At 42.5% G+C, this 22,358-nt stretch overlaps 1 long non-coding RNA gene across 2 annotated transcripts; it reads right to left on the bottom strand.

Annotated features, from left to right (window-relative positions):
• Positions 1–615: 615 nt before the first annotated feature.
• Positions 616–22,153, bottom strand: LOC116882198. Of its 2 annotated transcripts, XR_004385578.1 has the most exons (4): positions 22,025–22,153; positions 21,730–21,789; positions 2,264–2,324; positions 616–652 (listed from the first exon to the last, which is right to left on the bottom strand). It is a non-coding gene; the product is annotated as an uncharacterized LOC116882198 (long non-coding RNA). The 2 variants fall into 2 exon arrangements; XR_004385579.1 differs by lacking the exons at positions 21,730–21,789; positions 22,025–22,153 and adding an exon at positions 19,937–19,975.
• Positions 22,154–22,358: the final 205 nt, after the last annotated feature.

Genomic DNA, 22,358 nt, shown 5'->3' with positions numbered 1-22,358 from the left:
GTGGCCGCTGCCAGCACCCCCATATTCCCCTCTGCCAGTTCTTACCCCGTTTCTCTCACCCGAGAGATACTTAGACTATGTCTACTCCAGACCCATCCAGACAGGAATGAGTCAATGTCAAACCACATCATGATTCCAACTGGCACAGAGATGAGTCTTCACAGATTACGTCCGTCTCCATGATCTCATCTGAGCCCACAGTCGCTCTCCCGCGGGTAAAGACAATGAATATTTAATGAACCATATGCAAAGCACTGCACTGAGTAGACACACATTTTCCTTCATTGAATCTGCACAAGAACCCACAAAGCAGGTGTTCAGATTCCCTTTGTTGCGGATGAGGAAACTGAGACTCAGAGAGGTGACACGTCTGACATGTCCCATGGCTACTAATGGTCAAGTTGCGATGCACAGCTGGGTCATCAGGCTCCAAAGCCCACAGATGTCTCCCTGGGCCGTGAACAGTCAGCAGATGTGTCAGATCTCTCTGCTTTGCTACTGCGCAGCTTTGCTCAGTCTTAATGGGGCTTCCTCTAGGCCTTTGGTATAGACTATATAAGTAGTTTGGTGGAAAGACCATCAGGCTTCGAAGACTTGCAGGCTAAGTGTCTGCCTGCATTTTTCTGGCCTGAGGGAAGGTTGAAGTGCTGTTCTAATACAAAATGTTGACGTTTGTGAGCAAGAGTAAGAGTGTGAGGTAGTAAGGAGAGACTCTCTTAGGTGAACAAGACAGCAAGTTGAGTTGGCAGCCATCTTTGGCCCAAAGACCCTAGGTTTCTGAGTCCTGGTGTCCTCACAGCCACTTCCTTGTTTCTACTGAGAACCTTTATTATAAGGCAATATTTCAAACTTCTAAGAAAATTTTGTACCAATAAAACACTATTTGTACATTTTATAGATTGAGGACTTAATATATTATCTACTTATGTAAAAAAAAAAAAAAAAGTATCTGCTGCTTTAAAAAATAAGTTTGAAAACATGGCCCAGAGAAAGAGACCCTTCAAAGATACCCATCATACACATTTCATACTGTCAAACTTTGTTTTTTAAAGATTTTTTACGTATTTATTTGACAGAGAGCACAAGTAGGCAGAGAGGCAGGCAGAGAGAGAGGGGGAAGCAGGCTCCCTGCTGAGCAGAGAGCCCGACTCAGGGCTCCATCCCAGGACCCTGAGATCATGACCCGAGCCAAAGGCAGAGGCCCAACGCACTGAGCCACACATACGCCCCCTGTCAAACCTTTGATAAGTGAATTAGTTGGCTAGAGCTGCTTTAACAAAGTACCAATTCCAGAGACTGGGTAGCTTAACAACAGGTTTTTGTTATTTATGGTTGCTGGGGTTTTTTTGGTTTTTTTTTTTTCTTCTCACCGTTCTGGAAGCTAGAACCCCAAAATCAAGGTATCAGCAGGTTTGGCTTCTTCTGAGCCATCTTTCCCTTGTTTATAGGGGGCTGTGTTCTCTGTATATCCTCACATGGTATTCCTTGTGCATGTGTCTGGGTCCAAACCCTCTTTTATAAGGACTCCAGTCATATTGAATTAAGACCCACCCTAAGGACCTCATTTTAATTTAATTATCTTTCTAAAGATTTTATCTCCAAATATAGTCGCATTCTGAAGTACTGGGAATTAGGACTTCAAATATGATTTTTAGGGAGACATAATTCAGCCCATAACAGTAAACATGGGGTAACCATGAGTAGCGTTTAAGCCCCACAGCCACTATCTAAAGAAGGGATATTCTCTGTGGCTTGGTAAAAGAAATATGACATCCTAAGAGATAGTTAACTGAACCAGACATGGAACTAACTCATAAAAATTGAAGGAGTTGACAAGGACAACGGCCTGAATCCCAAGCTGTCCTATCCCTGCTTGGATGCAAATGAAAAAGATTCCCCAAGGAAAACAAGATACCTTTCCTGTGCAAATTTTTCTTCAGTGTGTACTTAGAATCATTATAAAAATAAATCTTTCTGGGGCGCCTGGGTGGCTCAGTGGGTTAAAGCCTCTGCCTTCGGCTCAGGTCATGATCCCAGAGTCCTGGGATCGAGCCCCACATCGGGCTCTCTGCTCAGCAGGGAGCCTGCTTCCTCCTCTTTCTCTCTGCCTATCTCTCCACCTACTGTGATATCTGTCTGTCAAATAAATAAATAAAATCTTTTTAAAAAATAAATGAATCAATAAATCTTTCTAAAATTACAGCCAATTGCCTTTTCCAAAGATGGCCAGAATAATATTTCCCATCATACATTCTCTACTTACAAAGCGATGTTGACACTCCTCCCTTTGAGAGGTGGGGTCTGTATTCCCTGCCCTTGAATCTCTGTGGAGAAGAGAGGTCACGTGACTTTGGGTTAGGTCCTAGAAGGCAATTCATATTCTACCTGATTCTTTACGACCTGAGCCTTTGGAGAGCAGCGCCCTCACTACCCTGAAGCCACTGTTCCACACAGAAGAGAGAGCCACCCCATCAGCTGCCCAGCCTCAGCTTCTGCCATACCTAACCACAGCACATTAGATCCAGAGCCCAAGCCACTCATCCAGGTGCCCCCCAAATTCTTGACTAGAGAATCCAAGAGCATAATGAACTGTTTTAAACCACAGTGTTTGGGGTAAATTGTTACATAGCAATAATAACTGGAAAAAAAAATATTCTGGTGAAGTCTTTCTACTGCTAAATTGACTTTGCTTTTTCCAAAATTAGTTTAAATGAGTAAAATGGTCATGGTTTCTTGAAAGGTCTATAGATTTTGTATTTTTTTAACAATATTTTATTTATTTATGTGACAGAGAGATAGACAGCAAGAGAGGGAACACAAACAGGGGGAGTTGGGAGAGAGAGAAGCAGGCTTCCTGCTCAGCTGGGAGCCCAATACGGGGCTCAATGTGGGGCTCAATCCCAGGACCCTGGGCTCATGACCTGAGCAGAAGGCAGATGCTTAATGACTGAGGCACCTAGGCGCCCCAATCTATAGATTTTTTCATCAGCATCTTCTAAATCTGCAAGTGATAAGGTCAAATGACCTATTTGTAAAATCTTGTTGTGGACTGAGTTTTGTTCTCCCAAAATTCATACCTTGAAACCCTAACTCCCAGCATAACTGTGTTTAGAAACAGAGCCTTTAAGAAGGTAAATAAGGTTGAATAAAATCATAAAGGTGGATCCCTAATCCAATGGGACTGTTCTCCTATATGAAGAAGAAGAGACCCTAGGAGGGCAGGTACACACGGAAAAAGTCAAGTGAAGACACGAGAAGAAGTCAGCCATCTGCAAGCCACAGAGAGAGGTCTCACCAGAAACCATGCCTGCACCTTACTCTTGGGCTTTTAGCCTCAAGAACCATGAAGAAATAAATAAATACATTTCTGCAGTTGGAGCCCCCCAATCTATGGTCTTTTATCATGGCAGCCTGGGCAGACTATCTAATAACTTTCCAAACTCCATAACTCCAATTATTTTTCCACGATTCTGTTTAAAATGCAAAAACAAAACAAAACAAAACAAAACTATCAATCGTGAATAACATTTTCTGCATCAATCTGTCTAGCCTTTTCCAGTGGGATATTTGATTTCATTTGGGTAAAAGAAGAAGATGGGTAGGAAGATGGGTAGGGCGGTAGAAGGGGCAGAGGGAGAGGGACAAGTTGACTCCACACTGAGTATGGAGCCCAGCACCTCGGGGTTCAATCTCAGGACCCCAAGATCATGACCTGAGCCAAAACCAAGAGTCAGAAACTCAACAGACTGAACCACCCAGGTGCCCTGGGCACCAGTTTTAAACATACAGTTCACTGATCATCCAAGTAAATTTATAGAGTTGTGCAACTATCACCACAATCCAATTAAGAAAATTTTTATTATCCCAAGACCCCCTACTGACTGCCCACATCTTAACCCCTCAACCACTAAACTCACAGCACAGTCAGAGACACCACTGAGTGGAAAACAGTAGTTGAAGCAACTGGGAGCTCTTCTAGACTGCTGGTGGACATTTCAATTGGTGCCACCACTTTTAAGAGCAATTCGATCATATAAACTTGGAAACACTTGTATCCAATGACCCAAGACTGTCCCTGGTGGGCATCTGCCCTAGAGACTCCCTCACATCTGCACAGGGAATCACAAACAGAAGTATTCACCATCGCATCACTTGGAAAGTAGACATTTAAAAATCACCCAAATGTCTGTTAATGGGAATGGATAAACGAGTTGCAGTATGTTCATGGAACATGATACACTTAAACAGGGAATCAAAGGGAATAAAATATGAATAAATCTCATATGAGAATGTTGAGTAAAAGAAAAGGAAGTTGCCACACAATGTATATAAAAAAACACCACTTGTGTCCACACGTAAAACCATAACCAGCAAAGATTTTTGTAGGTACATTTGTATTTAAGTCTTACTCCTTTAAAAAAAAAAAAAAAAAAAAAAAAAAAAGTGCTGCAAATATGGCCTAATGCTGAGATTCTTGTAAAAGCTTAGGGTTAATATCCTACACTCATCTTTGTCATATTGCATGATAATATTTTAAGAAATGAAGGGAAAGGATAGCTTAAAATGACAAAAAACAAAAACAAAAACAGGATTCCTACTGCATTGGGCTTGCTGTTTCTTAATTGATCGTTTAAGAGTTCTTGGGTAGTTACTCTGTACAGACCAGGGGCCGAGCATAGTGTGGGGCCCACTTGTGTGCCTTATCTCATTCACTCGCAGGTCAGCCCCTCTAGGACTAGGTGTCTCCAGGGCACACTTTCCCGTCTGCTGGCCTCCTGCACCCCCCCCACACCCCAACCACCCCCACACCCCTCAGCCCTGGCTGCCTCCTTTCCTTCATCACTATTCAACAGCCGAATGTCTGCCCAAGACAGATGATGTCTTTGTGTCTGAGCAACAGAAACCAGGACTGTCGGACTCATAAAAAGATAATTAAGTCCTTAACCATTATTGAATGTGGCGGTGGGGGAAAACACAGAGCCTTTCCCCAGCCTTCCCAGAGGCCGTGCTGGGAGAATGAACAATTCTAAGAAAACTTAGGCCAGACAGGGATGGATTTAGACGTCTTTACCTCTCTGGGCTTCTATCAAAAGAGAGCATTTTTCATTCTTGGATTTTTACATCAACACACTCCCACGTTTTCTGGAGGCAACAGGTCTCTCATGAGGCCCCTTTCGCGTGACTACCACAAAATGTAGGACCTGAGTTATGTGGCCCTCTAACCCTTTGCTCCCTGCAAATAGAGCTGGGACCCCAGGACTGCTTGCCTCCCGGGTCTCCCCACGCTCTCTCCCACTGCCTGGTCTCCCTGTGCCCCCTCAGGTTCGGCTTCCCCTCCTGCTCCTTCCACACCTCAGCCTGCGCCCTGATCCCCAACGGCAGGAGCCACTCATGAGTCCCGTCCTCCTCCAGGCCTCCCCACTGGAAGAAACACCAAACAGACCTTGTGAATCAAAGCGGAGCTGACCATACTAAGTATTGTCATTCCTTTCACATTTTTTGTCTTTCCGATTATACTATGAAAACGGGGGAAAGGATGTCCTACTCATTTTTAAATCATCCATATTGCCTAAAACAGAGCATATAATACAAGCTTAATACACAATTGTCAAACCCATCTTTCCATCTAACATCTGCGTTTCAGGCAGGCCTGTTTGCACTATAGCGGATGGGATATGTTGACAAGTTTGCTACACAAGGAATCAAGATAAACCTTGTGCTTTCCGGTGACCTACATCTACTCGATTATAGAAATCAAAGCATCTAGAAAATGGCATTGTGGATATATTCCCCGGACCAGCAATTCTTGGCACTGGCCACACATTCTAATCACTTGGGGAGCTTTGAAAAAAAAAAAAAATACCAACGTCCAGACCCCTTCTTGGAAGGGGTCTATCAGAGAGAGGACTGGGTGCCGGGAATTCCTACCAGGAGGTTCTAACAGGCAGACGGGGCTGCAGACCAGCCGCTCTGCATAGGCCTTTGAACTCCCGGGGCTGAGGTTTGGGTACAGACTTTGAAAGGGAGCTTGAACAATGTGGTAAGCAACGGGAATGTCAACCCCATTTGCATCAAAGACCACAAACTGCTTAAACACCACCTTCCCAGCAGTTTTTATTCAAAGGATGGATGAGCTCATTCAAAGCACATCTTATCTGTTTGTGAAAGCCCTTACAGGATTCTCTTAAATGCATAGGCAACTGGCACTTTCCCACTTCCCCTCGTCCTGTCAGCACTTACGCATACGCATTTGAAAGTCATAAAACTCCTTTCCCTAAATAAATTTTTTAAAAGTTCTATAAACTATGTATCTCCTAAAAGAACAGGAGTGTACGACCATGTAGCTATAAGCAAGTATGGATACAAAATCATGTCCAGTGAACAGAGTAGAATATGAACCAGTACTAAGTGCAACTGTATACAAAACAATGCAAATATTGGGTACTTTAAATTCATGTAATTTTTTTTCATCTATCAGGTACAACCTACCAAAAAGATTCACAATTATTTTAAGAATGTTGCGTAACTCAGACATTGCAGTAAGGTTGATTTGCCACCTAATTAAGGCGTAGTTATCACCAGTGTTTTTACAAGCTTCTCCAAGCAAAAGCGACTCTGTATTTCTGCCCCAGATGAGTCTCTTTCTCAATTGGTCTAGTTTGGTGGTCTCCTGACTGTCGGTTCTTTAGACGGTTTGAGTTCTGTGATTGTTTTTTTGTCTTTCTCTTGAAAGCACCCCCTTCTCCCTTTAGGGATGTCACATAATGGGACAATTCTGGGACCGCATTCTTGCTGATCTGTCAGCCTGGAAAGTTAATTCCTTGCAAAGAGAGCATTCTTGTCAACTCACCAGGGTGAAAGGACACATGCTTTACCTTAAAAATAAGTTCTTCATAAGCTTGAAAACAATTTGGTTTCCCTTTTGTCTTGGGAGGAAATGAAATAGCAACCTGCATTCTTCACTTCACAAAATGCATGTTTTTTGAAAAGTAGGCATCCATCTGGTTACATTTTAAAATCTTTAAGCACCCCAGCTAGGAGGCCTAAGATGATCTCATTGGGAAGGGAATAAATCTTTTCTAAATAAAATAACTGCCCTTAATTAGCATCTAAACAATGTTATTTTTATTTGTTTTTAGCTTTAAACTATAAACTTATAATGGCATAAAATATGTAATTCATTTCAATTCAAGTGGAAATGTCAATGTTTCCAAGTTGATCTTCTCAACATAAGACTTCTGCAAGCAATAGGAATGTTCCAGTTTTCCCCATCCTTTCTTTTGCCAATGAGAAAACACAGCCCAAATTCTGATGCCTGCAAGGATGAATGAAAAACATTTCCAATTGATCTAGTGTGAGGCTTTGAGATTTTCCTCAACTTCCTGATTTCCCAAGAGCTCTGTAAACCTGAGTGACTCAAGCGTCCACCTTCCGAGTCCGCAAAATAGAGCAGCTGGTACACAGTCGTCTTCATTAACAGCGGGAATTTATCTATTCTTAAAGCATAGAATGAACACGCACCATGGTAAGGCTCCTGAAGATGAAAACCAAGAGGCTGTTTCTCTCCCTGAAGAGGGCACGGATTGCTGGGGACAGGCGGGGAGGGATATGTTTGGGGATTTCAGAAATCCAGACTGCCATGATATACTTGTGAAAGCAGACATTCTGCTGCTTGCTAACAATACAATAAGAAATGGTGTACATGTTCCCTGCCCTCCTGGAGTGTACAGTCTAATGAAGGAAATAGGTACTAAAGTGCTAATCAGTACTAAATTAGTACTAAAGTGCTAATCACAAAATTAATAAAGTAATTGTGATTAACAATATGGGAGAGCCCAATGCTGCACAATATTTAGGGTAAAGAGAGACTGTGCAAGTGGTCCAACAATTCTTTCCATAATCTCATCCTTCTCTGGATTTTTCTGCTGTCAGTACAACTTCCAAATGTATCCACCTCTTTCGCGAAATTCCCAGCCCAAGCGGAAAAAAAATCTCCATTTTCTATTACCTCAGCAAAGCAGGTTATCTTCCAGTTTAGGATGAACTAAGGTGTGTGAGAGGAAGAATTGCTAAACGGACTTGCAAATCATATTAAAGAACAAGTTTCCAAAGTACAGGTTTCCAATTCTAATAATTTCCACATATCAGGGAGAAAAAATACTAGAAATTTGCTGAGCCAATGTATGGGCTTCTGGAAGAAAATAAAGTTGGATCCTTATCCCACACCTGGAACAAAATGAATTCTACACATATCAAATATCATGCATTTAAAAAGAAACCATAAAAATGCCCAGAGAAAATATGGGAAAATGTGTTATAATCTTGAAGCAGGAGTAGGACTTTCTAAACAGAATATAAGACAACATAGAAGTCTTAAAGTGTGATAGATCAATTCAACTGCAACAAAATGGAACATGTGTAGGGGCAAACAAAATCACCATGTCCAAAACTCAAAAGACAATAGCAAGGAGGAAAATAATATTTGGATCTCATATCGCAGAAAACAGGCTTATTTGTTTAATATAGAAAAAATCATTACAAATAAAAAGGCTAAAAATCCAGTAGAAAATGGCCAAAGGCTATTTTCACAGTTCACAGCAAAGGAAATACATAAGGGTAATTAACAGAGGAAAAGGTGCTCAAACTCATTTATGAAAAGGGAAATACAGAGAGAGAGAAAGGAAAAAAGGGAGATAGATAGATTCACGCCAAGTAAAGTGAAGTGCCGATCACATTACTATAATTGGCAGGGGTCTTAGAGAGCAGACACTCTGAATCATAACAGCAGGAGTGTGCACCAACGACGGAAATATCGAATGGTATGGCAGCAATGGAAAAACAGTATAGTGGTTCCTCAAAAATTAAGACAGTATTCCCACAGGATCCAGCAGTCCCACTTCTCTGTATCTCTTCAAAAAGACTGAAAGCATGATCTCAAAGAGATATTTGTACACCTATGTCCGTAGCACCATTATTCACAAGATCCAAGAGGTAGAAGCAACTCTTGAGTTTGTGGACAGATGAATGGGTAGGAAAAACATGGCGGATACATACAATGGAATACGATTCAGCATCAGAAAGGAATTTGGATGACCTTGACAACATGGGGGGACCTTGAGGACATTATGCTAAGTGAAATAAGCCAGTCGCAGAAAGGCAAATACTGTATGATTCTTATATGAGGTATCTAGAACATTCAAATTCATAGAAGCAGAAAGTAGAACAGCAGTTGTTAAGGACTGGGCCAACAGGGAGTCTTTCATGGATAAAGAGTGTTGTTTTACAAGGTGAAGTTCTGGAGACCGGTTGGACAACAGTGTCAATATACTGAACGTTAATGAACTGTACACTTTGAAAGGATTAAGACAGCTAAGTTTCATGTTTTATGTTTTTTCTTACCACAATACCATTTTTTTAAAGATTTGACAAAAAAAGAAAAGTAGAAGTGTAAATTGATACAACTTCTGGGAAGAAAAATTTAGCAAATATCTATTTATAGATATATAATATAGATACTATTTTAAAATATATAACACCTACAAAAATTTTAAATTCACATACCCTTTGATTCAGTAACGTATAGGAATTAAAACTACTAATATACTCACACATGTACAAAACTTGGTGCCTAAAAGGATATTCACTGCAACATTGTTTAACGTAGAGGAAGACTGGAAACCACTGAAGAAGTTATCCTTGGGGCTTTTAAATTTTTTTTTTTTTTTTTTTTTAATTTATTTGACAGACAGATCACAAGTAGGCAGAGAGGCAGGCAGAGAGAGAGAGGAGGAAGCAGGCTCCCTGCAGAGCAGAGAGCCCGATGCGGGACTCGATCCCAGCACCCTGAGATCATGACCTGAGCCGAAGGCAGAGGCTTAACCCACTGAGCCACCCAGGCGCCCTCCTTGGGGCTTTTAAATAACAAGTTCAGAAAGTGTATTCAAATAACCTGTCTTTGAAATCATTCCATAATAATTTATATAAACAATGGTACGTCTATAGAATGTTAAAAGAAAAAAATGTAGTAGCTCTATATGAGTTTTTATGAAATTATCCCAATTAAATTGTAGGGAAGGCAAACAGCAAGATGCACGCAGGTGTTCCCAGAATGCTACAGTGTACGGGGGAAATAAAGATAGAGTCGTACCTTGTATATGCACATCTCTAGCAAGAGACACAAGAAACTGATAAGGAAATGCCTGGAGTATAGGAATCAGAAGAACATGCACTTCCCACTACGTATTTCCTGTGTCCCTTTAGTTTTCTACCATGTGGTTTGAATCTGTGTCCTAATAAAACCTTGGGCCCCAAATACCTTAATCTTCAGAAAAATTTTGCCATCAAAAGTAGTTCCCCTCCCCCCCCCAAAAAAGTGGTTCCCTTTACCTACCTGCCTGCCCTCCCTTCCAATTCCCTCCCTGTCCTCCTACCCAGTCCCTCACAGACACAATCCTGTCTCTCACCAAGTCTCAGCGCTTGTCTTGTCCCTTCTGTTCATCTCCAGAATAAGGTGAATCCCTTCGGTGATAAGTGAGTTAAATTCAGCACACTATGATAATGAGTCATGTAAAAGACGAGCCTTTCGGTTTAATAGTATTGTTTTATAATTCTTTAAGTCTATGTAACGGGATAAAAGAATAGACACTAAATTAGAAGTGTATGTCATGGAAAAATCATTATGAATTAAAATATTTCATTTTTAACACTTTCACAAGAATCTGTAGTAACGATGTCAATTGCTTTTCAATTATTTTAGATGCATGAGAGAGCTAGGCTTTATATTTGCATGTAAGTTACATTCTTTGATGTACTCATAATATCATGGAAGGGAATTGTTAATACCCAGCCAAGGTGTTATCAGCTCAAACTCTTCCCATTAAATAATCAGTTATATACTAATTTATATTTGAAAATTAATGGGGCAGGGATGCCCAGGTGGCCCAGCTTGTTAAGAGTCTGACTGTTGGTATCAGTTCAGGTCATGATCTCAGGGTGGTGGGACCAAGTCCCTCCACTCAGTGCGGAGTCTGTTATCTCTCGCCCCCTCTGCTGCTCTCCCTGCTCTCTTTCTCTCTCAAATAAATAAATAAAATCTTTTTTAAAAAAGTATATTAATGGGGCCAAAAATAGAGGAATAAGTATAATATTCAAAATTAGAAGGGCAGCCAAAAGAATAAAAATAACAATATAAATATCAAACACTGGGAGGAAGGAATTAGTGAAAATGAGGTCAAATCTCACTTTTCCCATGGGAGAATCAGTATTATTATCTAAGATGGTAAATCAAGGAATCACTGTATAAGCAGACTATGGAGACTACAGTGAGTGAGAGAATGACCAGTGGCATTAACAGCTGAAACTGGAAGAGAAGTGGAGCGAGACACTGTTTCTATCTGTCATTTGCTCTTCATTATTTTATATATTGTCATACCCATTTTTTCTTTAATAAACTGTTTGAAGCAATCAGTAAGTTTTTATAAAGATTTTGTTTATTTATTTATTTGACAGACAGAGATCACAAGTAGGCAGAAAGGCAGGCAGAGAGAGGAGGAAGCAGGCTCCCTGATGAACAGAGAGCCCAATGTGGGACTCGATCCCAGGACCCTGGGACCATGACCTGAGCCAAAGGCAGAGGCTTTAACCCACTGAGCCACCCAGGTGCCCCTGAAGCAATCAATAAGTTTTTGTTCACATAACGTCTATTATAAGTATATAACTAATTCAAGCATAAAGGGACTCCTGAAAGAGAGAAAGAAAATTAATTTGAAGGAGGTCATGTTCTCATAGGGTCAATATTTCAACATAGGTGAACACACACGTTCATACAGATCCATCTATACATACATACACATGGATGTGTTCGGGACTCTACATGAGAACTGAAATGGAATGGTGTTTGGAGGAGAGGAGACCCAGAGCGTGGGAGTGGTCAAGGGAGACATCCCTGACCAGCTGGGTCCTGGAGGCTTTGGACAGGAGAGGAGAGCGGAGGATGGTTATTCTAGATAGGAAGTTGTGGTGCAAAAAAGGGAATGGGCCTCACCTGCTCGTGGGACAGTGAGGAGTCAAACCTGAATAGAGCAGAGGACGTGACCAGAAAACAAGATTGGCAGAGTGGCCTGGGAAAGCCATGAGGGAGCTGATGACCAAGGTCTTTGAAGTCCAGACAGAGGACTAAGGTTTGGCAGAGTAGGACAGGTGGTAAGTTGTTGAGGTGATTAGAGGTTGGTCTAACAGTTTGGAGAGGGTGTTTCTGCCGAGAGAAGAGTCCAGGGTGAACGTTAAAGGAGGTGTGAGGTGATGATAATCTAATAGAAGGGAGAAGGAAGAGACATGGAGACACTTCCTTTAATCCCAGACCCTGGCGATCAGTAGCCCCCAGAGGGCAGCTCAACGATTCTGACAGAGCTAAATTGAAGGAGTTCTAATGCCAGCAAAGGTGCTATTCCCCACCCTTCCTACAGACAAATGTTTCAGCAACTTCCTGGTCAGGGGGAAAATGGAAAATGGCAAAGAGATGTGGAGGATTTGGTTAGATGATCAGTAGTGCCTGGTTTTTGACATTGGCTAGATGCATAAAGAAAACTGAGAATCAGTAGGCCCAGGTTCAGACCCTAGGTCTGCCACCTACTAGCGTGGATTCTCACATGTGTTACTTAGCTTCTCTGAGTAAGTGTACTTATTTACAGGATGGCGGGAATAATGACTTCCTCATAGGAAAGAGGTGGGAGCTTATGGACAAAACACAGAGTAGGTGGCATCCACAAACTGTAGCTTTCCTGCCCTGGTTCCCATTGCTGTCCAGTACGGCGCCCTGCCTGGTCTCAGTCCTTCTGCTTCGCTGGCTCTGACTATACCCCTTGCACCAGCTCAGCCACATGACCCAGACTCAAGACCCATCTCAGTCTCCCAACTGCCATGATTGGTTCAAGGATGAGGCTGTGACCTAATTCAGGGTAAGGAAAATTAGACACAAGATTTCTTTTTTTATTCACCTGGTGAAGGGAAAGAAGCTAAAATATTTTACAGACAGAAATCTGGAATGATATCAGCCTGGAGGTACAGACAGCCATGGTTCCAACATGTCGAGTTCAAGAATGAAGCATTCGTGGAGGAGGGCAGAAGGAGAGATAGAAAAACAGAAGGTTCCATACCTATTGTTGAGGTCCTGGCTGAAGCTACCCTTATGACCAGACTGCCCATGGACTTTTCCATAAGGGAGACAACAAATTCCATTTTTTTTTTTTAAGCCAGTTTGGTTGGGTTTTCTGCCCATTGCAACTCAATGAGTGTTAACTCATTTCCCATCTCCTGCCCTTCAGTAACTGCAAGCTCCCAGATTGAAGTTCTTCTGTGGGAAAAGAGAATGAAATTTTCTCCTTGCCTTCCTCCTTCCCAGCAATAGAGCAACACGAAGAAACAGCTTGACAAATGGCTCAGACTTCCCTTCCCAAAGGAGCACCTTTAGGGTCCGTTGGAAATAGGTCCATCTAGAGTCAAAATAACCACCTGCTTTTCTGTTCACCATCTTGAAAGGGGTCTGTGCATTTCTCATTCTTCTCTCCTTGTGTTTCTCCATTGCATCCCTCCCCCTCCAGTTTCCCCGTCAATGAAGGTCCCCATATGGGTGCACTGAATCTAACACCGTCCTTCCTGTGCAGTCTTTCATACTGCTGTCTATGGCCTCAGTTGCTACTGCCATACGTTTCCTCTCCTCCTCCATATTTCAGGGCCGGAAAATGCTTGTTAAACATTTGCTCCCAACACCTACCAGTGGATCTTCTTCTATTAAGGAGGGAGCTCTGTGTGGTGGCGAGATGGTTTCACTCAACCTTGAATTTATAAATAGCTAACACTCCAATTGGTTGCAAGCCTGACAGAACGGGTAACATATGCATGCCCCCATTTGAGTGGGCCCAGCTTATGTTATGTTGAGCAATTTTTTTTCTAGAAACGAATAAAAATTAAATTATGACAAAATGCCTTAATTTCCTATCTCAGATGCTAGTTTTTGATCATGCAGTCCATGACTTTAATCAAAATCCCCCATCATCTGAAGACTAACCACAACTCTTTCCATAGAAGGGAACTGTAGAATATATATGCGGAACCTCTAATTTGTTACCATATATTAAAATTGTAGTTTGGCTTTGCTTTCCCCAAAGCCCTGAGGTAAAAACAAAATGACGAAACATAAAGCAAAATGAATCCTCAAGAACTGAGGGAATTTTGACCAAATTTGTTTCTTCTTCGCTTTCCTTAAAAAAAAATCATAAATCCTTTGGGAATTTCAGCCAACCTTGCTTGGAGGTTAGGAACAGAAAGAGGCTGAACAAATAAGATTCACCAAGCCACCTCACCTTTTCTGTCAGCTTTAACCTCCACTCACCAAAAAAAAAAAAAAAAAAGTAATGCCAAGGAGTAGCCAAATTAACAGACACTGGTTTTTTCCCCTCTACACCCAGCCTCTTCAGGTCATGAGGAAGAGATGACACCTGGAAGCAAAGACCAGGAAAGAAAGAATGAAGTAGTTGTGACTATAGGCTAAGATAATCTGCTGAGTCTCCAAAATGAAAAATTGATTCCCAGACAGTTGATCTAGCTGAACTTAATGGTTATTTAGCCCGACAAAGACATACGTACAGACCTAGAGAAAAGCCACCATCAAGCCAAAAATCTTTCCATGCCAGTAAAAAGAAAATTCACCACTGAGGGGAGAAATTTTTCCTTAAAGAAAAAATCGTTCTACCTCATACTCACAGAGTAGTTTTCTAACTACCTAAAGGATAGTAATTCTTTAGTCATGCAATACTAAATACCTGGGGTCACCCAGCTAGTTAGTGACCATACTGAGACAAGAGTCTGGACTCCTGACTTCGGGAGTGATCCTGCTCTCCCTTCTCCCTGTAAAACATTTGCAATGTTTCCAAGAGATTCTGTCTGGGTGTGTTCTGGCCATTCAAATATCTCGTTTTCTTTTCTTTCTTTCTTTCTTTCTTTTTTTTAAGATTTTGTTTATTTATTTGACAGAGAGAGAGAGACAGTGAGAATGGGGATACAAGCAGGGCGAGTGGGAGAAGGAGAAGCAGGCTTCCCGCTGAGCAGGGAGCTTGATGTGGGGCTTGATCCCAGGACTCTGGGATCATGACCTGAGCTGAAGGCAGATGCTTAATGACTGAGTCACCCAGGTGTCCCAAATATCTCATTTTCATAGGAGTCTTCAAATTTGATTAAAATGAGAGAAGAGAGGAGAAGGAGTCTCCTGGAAAGAGCACTGCCTCCAGAGTCACTGGACCCAGTCTAAACATGGTTCTAGAAGGTTCGTTTCTCATCACCTTTGCCTTGCTCTGCCTTGCTCAGCTTTAGAAATAGCATCCCATCTTCTCTTCTCTATCTCACAAAAATGGCCAAAGGGCAAAGGACACAACCTTAGGCAGTATTCCCAGAGCCATTCTTTTCTTATTGTTTTTTATTATTACCTAGATACAATTGATATATAACATTGTATTCATTTTAGATGTACAACATAATGATTTGCGGTGTGTATATTATGAAATGATCACCACCACAATAAATTGAGTCAATGTCCATCACTTCACATAGTTACAATTTTTTTCATGTGTTGAGAACTTTTTAGATCTACCCTCTTAATAACTTCCAAATATATAGTACAGTATTGTTAACCATAGTCACTATGCTATACAGGACATCCCTAGGACTTATTTATTTTATAAATGGAAATGGTGCCCAGAGCCACTCTTTGACTATTATTAATTTTATGGCTTAGCAGCTGGAGACTCAAACAAAAGGAACAGCTTCACGTGCAAAAGCATAAAAATAAAGTTCAAATATTCACAGTGTAACTACTTATAAAAAGACAAAGCCCTATTTTTGGTTCATATATTTTAATGCTAAAACCAATCGATGTCCAAGCAGATGATACATTTTCTGGTTATTCTTAACCAGCCTTATGTTTATTTCTGTTCTCATTAGTACTCATTTGCTTAATCAAGTCTCCTACCTCAGAACTCTTAGCATAAATGCAACATTTCTGAAACCTGAATATGATCAGGAATTATAATCACTCTTAAATGTACCTATAGCCAAGTAATAAAATACACTCCCAATAAGCCCTAAAAATAGACAGTCATACGTTTAAAAAAAAAAAAAAATTCATAGGTCCTGGGATGCAATTTGTGACTGGGCCAGACTAAAAATTAGTGACATTCAGTCTTTGGACATAAGCAAAATTTTGGGAAATCTGGATATCATATCTAAATGCCTTCAAACCCATTTGAGAAATAAGCAAACTATTAAAAAAGCATGGACGAGACACAAAATATCAAAACAGATTCCTTTCTGGACTTCGACCTTTCTGTCAGTTTTTATTTACATCTGTCCCTGCCCACCCCTCCCACCCCCCTCCGTGTGTCCCCCCCAGTCCTCTCCACCTGCAGAGGGGCGTGCCACGGTGCCGATGGCAAGGATTCCTGAGTGAAATCGCATAAATTCTGAAACCAGTTCTGCCTTGGACTGTGGGACCTCACTCAAGTTCATTAACTTGTGAGTCTCCGTTGTCTTATCACGGAAAGATGATGACAGCATCCTCAGACTACCTCTGAGGATTGGTGCAGACCAAAAGTGCAGACCAACGTCCCTGACAGAGAAAGGACCTAGTAAATTCTAAGTATGGGGCAGCCGTGGGGGTTCACACTGAGCCTCTTCCTGGCATCGAGCATCTGTCTCTCCAGACTCTGCCCATTCCAGTCCCTGGTAGGGGGCATTTTTGCGAGGCTCTCTCCCATCAAGCAGTGGCAGCCGGGGTATGAGGGGGCCCACCTAAACGGCCTGTGGGCCATCTCATCTCCCTGGAGACATAGACAGAGAATCATGGAGGACCTGAGCTGCCAAAGAACACAGGAGTGGCTGTCAGTGCAGGCAAGAGAAGCAAGGAAACCAGAGCCCACCTCCCTCTCCCCAGCCCACCTCTGCCCAGTGCTTCTCCAGCCTGATCTCAGGTCCTCGGACCAGGGCTGGAACTCCTAAATCGGCATTTTAGAATTGGGCTACAATATGAGCTCTCTTTTCAGACTCTCCAAAATGCATCTTGCAGCCCCTTCCGGAGCAAGGTTTCTTCTAAACTGTTATTTTATGCTTCTAAAATAAGCCATTTTCCCAGAAGACAGTGCCATAGATTGACAGAGCCAAAACACATGCTGGAGAAGACCTCCCATGACCTTCTTTTGAGAGAGGAGGGGATTCAGGCTGTCTATGAGGTTCTGCTTCTCTTGGGGTCAAGGCAAGGGGGCCCAGGGGATGTCCACTTGATTATCTGTCCCACAGGAACATGTGTCTCCCATGTTGGTTGATGCCCAGGCAGTCAGTGTCTTGTATGAGAATTCTCACTACTTTTATAGAATAGCAATTATAGAATAAGGTTCTATCCTTATCTTTTAGTCTCTCTTTGGTGGTTTTCTTTCTTTGTTTTTTAAATAGACTTGCAGGGTCTAGCAGACACTCCAAAGTTATACTTACTAGCCATTATAACATTTTTCTATTATTGCTATTTTTTTCACTCTTAAAGTTATAACACAAGTATTCTGCCTTGTGACTATGTATATGAAAATACTTTAAAAAAAATAAGCTGCATATTTTTATATAGGAAGATATTTATGCTAGAGTGCTAAGAGCAAAGAGTTTACAAAATAGCATGTATCCTTTGATCTCATATTCATTCTTTTTCAGACATTATAAAACCTGAAAGACTGGTCATTAGAATGCCATGGTAGTTATTTCTAGAAGGGCCAGATTACAGGGCTTTCCCCTCCTTCTTTCTTATAAAATTATGCATAGTGTTCAATTTCTTCCATAATTAAATACATTGATGCTTTCCATTTTCAATGAACATGGAAAGAACACTCCTCAAGCAGGTTGCAGGACACTTCTCCCTTGTTCATTTCTCCTTAAAGTCAGTTTGGGAGCATGAGTTTTGCCCACCCCACCGAAGATCTCTGGACACCCACTGGTGTCATGAAATCCGTGATAAAAGCCTGCCGCTGAGATCGGCACCTTCTTTTCAAGTCCCAGAAACTGAAACTCCGTGAGGTATTTGTCTGACTTAATCATCTCGTGCAGTCTACCTGTGGGCTCTTACCTGCAGCACTTTCCTCTGAGGAAGGAAAGGTCTTTCTGCCTCTCCCTGGTAGGGATCCCTCACTCGTCCTGCGCTGGCCAGCCTTCCCAGCCCTCTCCTGCTGCACTGGCTGCCCCAGGGGAATTGATCACACCCCACCCCACTGCGTCTACCTCACACCTCGAGAGACACACTGAGCATGAGTTGCCAAGCTGTCTCCCCTATTCAGATAGAAGCCCTTGAGGACAACTGATACACTGGGTGGCTGTGATGTCAGCTCAGGACCCGTTGGGTTAGTAAATGTTCTAGATTCGTGAATCCATCTGGCAGACCTTGCTCGGCTCCCCAGAGCAAATCTGGTTACAGGTGAGCAGCTCAGAAGGAAGGGGGTGTTTCAGAGTCATCGGGCTGGAATCACAAATATTAAAATCATGCTTCAAAATCTCCCAAATCTCCCATGAGGTTCAGTATGTGGAGTTTTGTGAGTAAAACCCACTTTTATAATACGCAGGTACGAATTTATAAAATATATAAGAAGATACAGTATATGATAAAACGAGAGAGAGAAGAGATAGCCATCTAGCACACGTAAGAGAGAGAAAGCAAGCCATGTCTGATCTGACTTGTGAAAATTAAATATCACTACCCTGTATGAATTCCCATGTCCTTAGAGCACCTTGAGCTTTCATTATGGCTTGTATCACACTGTTTTATAGTTGTTTGTCTACATGCCTGTCACTCCCATGTTTTCCCTTATGTTCTCAAGAGCTTAGCCCAGTACCTACCGCAGCTCAGTAATGATACATAACCCTTACGGAGAACTTATTATGTGTCAAGCGCTCTAATAGGTGTGTGTATGTTATCTCATGTTATACTTCAACAACGCTAAGAAGATTACTATCCTAATTTTACAGAGCGATTAACTAACTTACATAAAGTGACCCAAGTAGTCTGGGAAAAGCTAGGATTCAAACACAAGTCTTTTCTGCCACCAAATCCCATTCTATGACCATTGTACTATTCTGTATCTCCATTATAAAAAATCAGATTTAATGGAATATTTGCTAATCCATAATCACTTAATAGGGAACCTTGATATAAGAACGTGCTAGAAAAATTAATAACAAAGGTGATCAATTTGAGATAGTAAGAAGAACTTATTTATTAAAGTCTAATCAGAAACAAAAATAGCATCAGAAAATACAGTGCAAGGAGAAATAGTCAATTTAAAAAAATGATTGCGGAATGCCTGGATGACTCAGTCGGTTAAGCGTCTGCCTTCGGCTCAGGTCATGATCTTGGGGTCCTGGGATCAAGTCCCGCATCAGTGTCCTTGCTCAGTGGGGAGCCTGCTTCTCCCACCGCCTGCCACATCCCCCTGCTTGTGCTCTCTCTCTCTCTCTTTCTCTGACAAATAAGTAAATAAAATCTTAAAAAAGAAAACGATTGCCCAGCATCCTTTGGTAACACATCCATTCTTGAAGCAGAAGTATTGAACGTGTAGGAACAACAGCTACTGTATGAAAAAAAGCACAAATCCAAATGGATAGAAGATACTAAGGCACGCTGGGAGTGGCTGAGTAGTGTTAGGTATATTTGTTTATGTCCCAGGGTGACAGAAAAATGGTAGGTAGCATCAATCAGGACAGAGAGGAAAGCATCAAATATGTTTATTAACGTAGCTTATTTTCAACAGGGAAGGACCCAGCCAGGGATTGGAAATCAGAATCCCAAGACCCTTTCTGCCTCTCCTGCAGTTAATTTCAGGAACTCGGGTACGTCCCTGAAGCGCAGGTTACCCACCCTTGAACGTGGGATAAATGAAGAGTTCCCTGGTTGTTGGTAGGCAGCCGTATGCTTCTTTTCTCATGCGCACCTCCAGTGGTCCTATCACAGGAACCACGGTGTGCGGCAGAGCACAGAGGAAGGCAGCCTGGCTCCCCCAGCCACAGCTCACCTGCATGAAATGGATGCAGGAGTCATTGAGTTTCCCCAGAATAGGATGTTGGCGAGGCGGCCGCCATGCTCGCTAAGATGACTCTCTTGCAAAACATGGGGCACATGGGACCAAAAGTTAGGAGTCCTTAAAACAAATATTCATAGACTACATGTGCATTTTCCCTATTTATTAAATATGTATCATTCATATATACATATATATACACATACACACACACATACACACACACACACACACACACACACACACATATCACACCCCTCAGCGCTCTGGTGTAAGCAAAATTCACAGCTTCTTGTATTTCATACTTTGTGCTTGGGTGAATTAGCTAAACATAGAAAATGTTCAAAAATAGCTTCTGGATCCACTTGAAAGGCACTAGAGGTTTGCACTTGCCCAGGGCAGTGACTAGAATACAGAAACCTGCCGGGGGGATGGGGGGGTGGGTTAAGAATCAGGCAGGAGAGGAAAGGATGCCCGGATCCCAGAATGCCAGAGAGGCTGAGGATCCAGTCCGTGATCTGCACATGTCCCTCTGCCTGTCCCTTTCTCTCCTGCAGCCTCTGTTTTAACTACTGGACCCTTCCCAGCATGGCAGAGAGAGGGGAAAGAAAGAACTTGAAAACCACATTGATTAGTGTTGCTTCTTGTTAGTAGTTGTGAGAAAATATTTAAGAAAAGAAAAAAAAAAGGAAGGTGAAAGTTCTAAATATGTAAAGATTTGCAGGTGCCTGGAGAATTTAGGTACCTTACGCTCGCTCCTGCCACTGCCAGCCCAGACTCCATCCGGCAAAATGGTAAGACAGACATCGAGATCAATCCCACGGCCTCCCACGTCAGCGGAGTTCACTAGATGGGGGTTGGTTCCGTGCCACTTCTTGAAGACCACCTATAAATCCGTTCCCAGAAGTGGCAGGTATTTGAAAAAACACTGACAGTCGAGAATGTTTGGGAAGCAGAAGCAGAGCTGAAGAAACTGATTTAAACGATGAGATTTACAGACGTGTCCCTGACAATAACTATTCAACTCTCCACATCTGTGGTGGAAGTGAATCTTCCTTTCTTTCGGTTCCAATGATATTTATCAAGCAAGCCCTTTAGGCCAGACTGCATGCCGCCACCACGGGGCGGTCTCCATACCATCTAGTCGGAGAAATCACTGAGGAAAAGCCTAGGAAGCTGGTGTCATCCTTGAACACGAAAGATAGGCGGGAAACTCTGCACCGAAACTAGAAAATGAGACCATGAACGGGATGCCGGCTGCAGCTGGAACGCAAAGCGTGACCTGGATTCGTGGCTTGAACGCGGACTTGGGGAACAGCCCCTGTTCGACCACCAGGTCACTGGCGCTTTGAGGAAGTCAGGTTGCCTTTCTGCCTCAACATCTTTATATGTAAAATCAAAGGGTTTGCTTTATGTATTGTCTTTTGGCTAATTATTTACCCCACACTCCCCGAGAGCAAAGTTCTGCATTCGCAGGAAGCAGGGATTCTACGAAATGTACATGAAAGCGCTCAGAAAAGGGTCTGAAGGCACTGCTGTAACTGTGAACGATTTGCCCGTTCATGTTTCCAGGACACTATGCAATCCACAGACCTAAGAAACAGACTCGCGTACCAAGGGGAAGACAAGTTACCTGGCAGAGAGTCAGTGGAAACCGCGGGGCATCTTCCTGCCCGTGACAGTGGAGGGGATACTGAGGTGTCTCCATTGGGCACTCAGGTCACGGGAAAGGGGAAGAAAATTAAAGTTTAGAGGCTGACAAACGAGAGGAACCAAGAGGTCTCAGCAGAAGAGCCTGAGAACCGTTTCACTGCCCTGCCATTTCGTAGAATCTTTTCAGAGCAGGCTGGCATTGTAAATGCTGCCACATTCCAACCCTCGAGCGTAATAGATGAGGAAACCGAGACCAGAAAAACGCAGGGACTCACCCAGCGGAGCGGCGGCAGGACCAGGCCTGGAATTCCCTCACGTCTCCTGACTCCCAGGCAGCCTCTCCCCAACTGCAATAAAGCTTCCTGCTTTTAGAGAGACGGTTGTCGTTTGGTTATACATTGCTGAGCTAGGATTTTGCCTAGCCCAGGAAGGAGGTTATTTTGAAATTTAGAAAAAGAGAGAGCACAGGGGCACCGGGCTGGCTCAGTCCGTGGAGCACACGACTCTTGATCTCCAGATGGTTAAGTTCGAGCCCCACGCTGGGAGGAGAGAGTACTTAAAAATAAACTCTTTAGGGGGTGCCTGGGTGGCTCAGTTGGTTAAGCATCC

This window comes from Lontra canadensis, unplaced genomic scaffold, assembly GCF_010015895.1.
Source record: "Lontra canadensis isolate GAN:19392208 unplaced genomic scaffold, GSC_riverotter_1.0 scaffold82, whole genome shotgun sequence".
Lineage (NCBI taxonomy): Eukaryota > Metazoa > Chordata > Mammalia > Carnivora > Mustelidae > Lontra > Lontra canadensis.
Note: the sequence above shows the minus strand (reverse complement) of the source record. Positions and strands in the feature narration are given on the sequence as shown.